Source organism: Paramormyrops kingsleyae, chromosome 5 (genome assembly GCF_048594095.1).
Source record: "Paramormyrops kingsleyae isolate MSU_618 chromosome 5, PKINGS_0.4, whole genome shotgun sequence".
In the NCBI taxonomy this organism is placed as follows: Eukaryota; Metazoa; Chordata; class Actinopteri; order Osteoglossiformes; family Mormyridae; genus Paramormyrops; species Paramormyrops kingsleyae.
The window spans coordinates 20950322-20955967 of NC_132801.1; positions in this window are offsets into that span (position 1 = coordinate 20950322).

Genomic DNA, 5646 nt, shown 5'->3' on the forward strand with positions numbered 1-5646 from the left:
TCAGACTTTTTATGAGCAACTATGCAGTTCTTGCCTGGCTGCTGTTGCTTGGTGGTCATTGTCTATGTTGCTTGGTGGTCATTGTCTACGTTGCTTGGTGGTCATTGTCTACGTTGCTTGGTGGTCATTGTCTACGTTGCTTGGTGGTCATTGTCTACGTTGCTTGGTGGTCATTGTCTATGGGCTAGTGAAAAAAGTGTATGTGCCAGATTCCATGTACTAGATGCAGAATCCCCTATCCGTTTTCCCAAGGGATGATCATGCTTCCTCGACCAGTCATGCAGTCATCTATTTACAGATGAAAAGAACAGACTGATAGGGATAGAACCAAAATAAATAAATAAATACACACTGTTTTCTTATTAGCAACAAAATACCATTATTGTATTCCCCAGCCTTTGGGGATACATATGATTTTAGCAATGGCCTGCAGCTGCCACTATCTCCACCGCTGCCGCAGACAGTTTGGTATGCGAGCCAATAACTCAAAAACCATTTGACATATTTGGTAAATCTTATTTCTTCTTCACAAAAACATTAAATCGATGAAGATCTACACCTTGTTTCATTTTCAGACATATTACCACAAAGATGAAGCAGCAGCACTGTGTGGCAGCAAAGGAAAGAAACAACAACTGTAGAAGATCTTTGGTCTTGTGAACACAGTAAATCTAAAAGTATCGCACGGATCTTTTTAAAACTTTGCAGAGATACTGTAGGAATGACAAAGGTCAAATTTTGAGATAGATCACCCCAAAACTGAAGCAGTGCCGTATAGTGATAGCAAACACAGAGTAGTGTCAGACATCCCGTTAGCACTATAACTCAAAAAGTATTTCATAGATCTTTTACAAACTTTGCAGACATCTTGTCCGGTTCTGGACTTCATCAAATTGTAGTGATGAAGATCTGGACCTCTTCAAATTTACTCTACCAACCCAATTTGATCATTTATGGATCTTATTACCATTTCATAAAAAATATTATATGGATGAAATTCTACACCTAAAAATGAACACTGATCAGATCCAAAATTGTAACTGCAATGACAGAGTGCAGTCGAGAGCAAAAGCAAAGCCTACAACCACCATCTTGTAAGCACAGATCTTCCATGGACCTTTTTAACTCAGATATTCTGTAGGTCTTTGCACAGTTGAATCATTTTTAAACTGTGCGGAGATGATTTTCTGAATATTCTATAACAGAGTTTATGTTCATTGTTGGTCACCAGCCTCCCAACTCAGCAAATTCTACCAGTAGAAGTGCAGTAGCTGACTGGTGAAATATATCGTCAGGGAGAATCATGTAACTTTTTTGGAGATGTGGGGGGATTGTGTAAGGTAGGCTTATAATAATAGTTTCTTTGGACTGCGGTGTTTTCATTCGGTAATATTTGTCATGCTGAGTGCTCCAAGGTCACCAGATAAATTGCACCACCTTACACTTGATATGTCTGTATGTCTTAAAAGGAGACCAATTAACCACGTATAAGCATTCAAAGCATGAGTTATTTCTAAATGAGAGCCCCCCCCCCACACACACACAGACACACAAAATAGTATTCCAGATATGCGTTGTCATATTTCATGTTTTAGCTGTTGCAGTGCCATTTCACTTAAGTATATACAAAGTATATTAACATTACTCAAGATTAAAGTGACACTTGCCTTGTCAACTGGGCTAGAAGGAAAGACAGAGGCTGTGTCTAAATTCAGGGGCTGCACCCTTAGCTGCATTTGAAAACTGAATGCATCACCGTGACGCAACAAACCTGCCCCATTTTTAAATTTTCAAATGCGGTCTTTAAATGCGTCCTTTTTTTGCCAAGTTGCACAGGATCCATCCTACCAAGGTTACACCTTCATAAAATACGTATACATGTTTTTTAAAATCTTATTTTTATTAATATATTGGTCATCTCCAAGTCTTATTAATGTATATGAATTGCTTCATGTCTAATTAAAATAAAAAATAATCATGTAAGCAGGTATTAAATATAAACTAACAGTTTGCTTCCCAAAGCCCCTCTTGTCCATGAGCATAAAACATGTATAACCTACCATCAGTATATCTGTAACAGTTCTTTCATGTCACAGAAATATTTTCTTATGGTGCACCAGAGAAATAAATAAAATATAAATATTTAAACATACAAAAATATAAATAATATAAATGAGAGTTTCAAAGTTTGGCATTAAAACATACACTAAGGAATACAAGTAACCACCTAATATCACAATAAGGACTGACTTCAGGTAAAAACACATTTATTAACTTTTAGATTTCCAAGTGATCCATCCAGTACTTCTAGAAATTGTACAAGTTGGAGAGTGTGGGATGAGTACGGCTTAGGCCCTGTTTATACTTAGTTTTAAAATGCCTCTTGGACGATCAGATCACAAGTGAACAGCTCTAAATACAAGTGTAAATGACCACAAAGACACATTGTGATCCAATCACTCAAACCACTTGCCGAGGTGGTTTTGGGTGCATTTGACCAGATGTGTTTTGTAGGGTAAATGCTAATGCATCCTGCTGTGACCCCAACAAGGACGTCACAATAAGGAATAATGACAATAGCAAAATCTGAACCCAAGTGGTCAGCTGGATACCTGTGTCTTGGCTGTCTACTTGTGATCAGATTGTCCAAGATTCAATTTAAAACCAAGTGTAAACAGGGCCTTAGATAGCTGGGGAAAATGACAGGGCTATTCAAGGAATACAATGCTGTCATTTCCGACAGCATCAAATTGTTAGTAATACTCAGTAATTACCCACAAGAAAGAAATTATGTGAACTGTAATATATTCAATTCAGCTCACTCACACAAAAAATAATAGCTGAGATTCATACAAGATACCTGGCAGAAGGGTCAGAGTGGTGAACAAGAGTGAGCTCCAGAGAACATTTTCAATTTCCTAAATTCGGATTTTCATCATTCAAAGTACAGCTATGGCAAAAAGTTGCAAATGAATCACCTTGTAATTATGACTTGGTCTTCTAAATCGCAATCCTAAACACAGTCACAAATAGTCAGTTTCTTGCAACTATACAGGGCATATTGCTCACAATTCCATCCTAATTGGAGTAACTAATCATGCTTGCCCATTTTGTTATATAAAAATCATAGACAACGTTTTATACATGATGGCTTAGACTGTAACTCCAAAGCTCTTCACTCATCATACTGCACTTGACTTTAAATGTGTACTTTGCGAATTTCAGAAAATTTTGAATTGACATGGAAGTACTTTTCGTTGCCATTGTTCTCTGATACAATGCACAGGATATCTCTTAATGAAAGCAAAACACACACTTTCCTACACTTGAAGGAAAAATATTTCAGGAATCCATTTATCTTATAAACACTTATCTTGGTCAGGGTTACAGGAATGGCCTGCAGCCCATTTCAGGTACCACCAAGCCAAAGGCAAGGGAATACCCTGCAAATCAGTGTTTCCCAATCTGCTCCTCAAGGACCCACAGACAGTCCACATTTTTTCTGCCCAGTAAGGAGCTGGGAGGGAGCAAAAATGTGGACCGTCTGTCAGAGAACTCAGAGGGAGCAAAAATATGGATCGGCTGTGGGCCCCCGAGGGCCAGATTGAGAAACACTCCCCTAAATGGGCTACTGGTTTATGGCAGGATACACGGTCAATTAACATTTACAGGCAGTTTTCAAGATTTCTAACTGCATGTCATTTTTGTTTATATTTCTGAAAATATAGCCTTTATTTTACAATGCATTTGTCAGTCATAAATGGCAGAGCCATAAGGAAATGCAAAAGCAGACAAGAAAAGCCGGCTATTCGTTTTGGTGATCAATTTTTAAAACTGGCTACTTCTTATTTACATGGACCGTGTTTATGGAGGCAAAGGGGTGGAAAATTTCTGGAAAAATTCCAGAAACTTTCTATTCCATGGGAAGTTAACTTGGGGAATTTTGGTTATATTCCAAGTTGGAAACTATCCAGGGGATTTAGCAGGAATATATTGGAATTAGCGGGAAAATTCCCAAAATTTTGCAGGCCTAATCAGGTTACACATGGTGGCAAAACAGTAAAAATGGTGAGAGAAAAAAAGATTTTGTTTACAGCCAGTGGACAGATGAAGACATTTTGCATAATCACAACTTCTGCACTGTACCAAAGAAGGAAGCATACCCTGTCTTCTCACAACTAACTTTCATTAGTAACATAGCCAATTTTAAAGGGTGTAACATCACCCCCTTAATTATAATGAAAACATGGAATAATAAAACAACGAAGCTAAAATGTCCATTTTAAAACATTATAGCATTTCAAATTTAAGAGTTTTCAGCACTGCGTCTAAAGAAGTATCAAAATACCTTACAGTATGTGTCCTAAACCCAAAGTATAAAGTTCTGTATGTGTAAACTGGAATGGGGGTTATTAGTGTTTCTCCTTTTGTAAATTACTGCAGTTCGCTTAACCAGACAGACATACAACGTTAAAAGCTGAATATTTTACATTCCCTTGGTAAAAAGTTATCCTAATTATCGTAAGTTATGTTGTGTGCGTAGTTGTGTGCGTGTGAGTGTACGTGTGACTGTGTGAGTGCATGTGTGCGCCCTGCGGTGTGTTGGCGACAGCCCAGGGTTAGTTCCCGCCTGCGCTCCGGTCCCCCCCGCGACCCCGGTTGGGATTAAGCGGTTACGGTGATGGATGGATGCTTTCAATTTGATGACCACCCAACCCGTCGTTGTTGTTTAAAGTAGCTATACACTGCCATCTTGTGTAGGAAATGAAGAAGCCAGGTGTGCAATCCACGCTGTCAATGTGAGTTTGGAAATCCAAGGAATGCTGTAATACATGGACATTAACCAACGGAACATGCGTAGCACCACCCAGCTAACAGATCATTGGTCTGTTCTTAATAAACAAATGCCCAGAGATGTTAATAGCCAACACCATGTTTCATTTTTTAAATCAAAATCATTCAGATGAAAAAAAAAACTGCAGATCAGTACACTCGTTTACATGTAATGGTAATGTCCTTGTTTTATTAAATGTTCTAAGTAATACTACACCTTTGTAGTAATGCAAAACTAAGCTAAATGTTCTTGAAAGATACAATGCATTACGTTATATACGAGCAGAATAATATTCGTGTTGGGTGGCGTCTTAGTACAAAAAGTTATTTGATTTATTTTGGATCTATTGTAATTGTATAACAGAGGGAAGAAGCTCATACACCAGCATTAAGCCGCCTATATGCTGCTACGTCACTGCTCTAACGCTAAAGCGGTGCGCTTGAGAGCCGGAGCGTGCTGGTCATGCGCGTCCTGCTGATTTCGCGTCAGGAGTCACGTGACAGGGACCAATAGCAGAGCCCGCTGTTGTACGTAGCTTGAGAGAAAACACGAGGCTTAAGTGCAGATGTGTTACAGTAGTGGCTTGATGGTGAATAAAATAAATACCCGAGATTGAACCTTTCGAAAAATAATAGAGTAACAGTTTATCGTTATTATTATAAAAGTGTTGTTAGAATAAGTATTATCTCAACTACTCAAAATAAGTGTTAAATTTGGCATTGGTGTTCTTCAGTTGAAACGCGTGCGATTCAATGCTGGCGATTCAAAAATTATGACTTATTTTTTCACTTGCTCAAGCTACGAATTCTCGC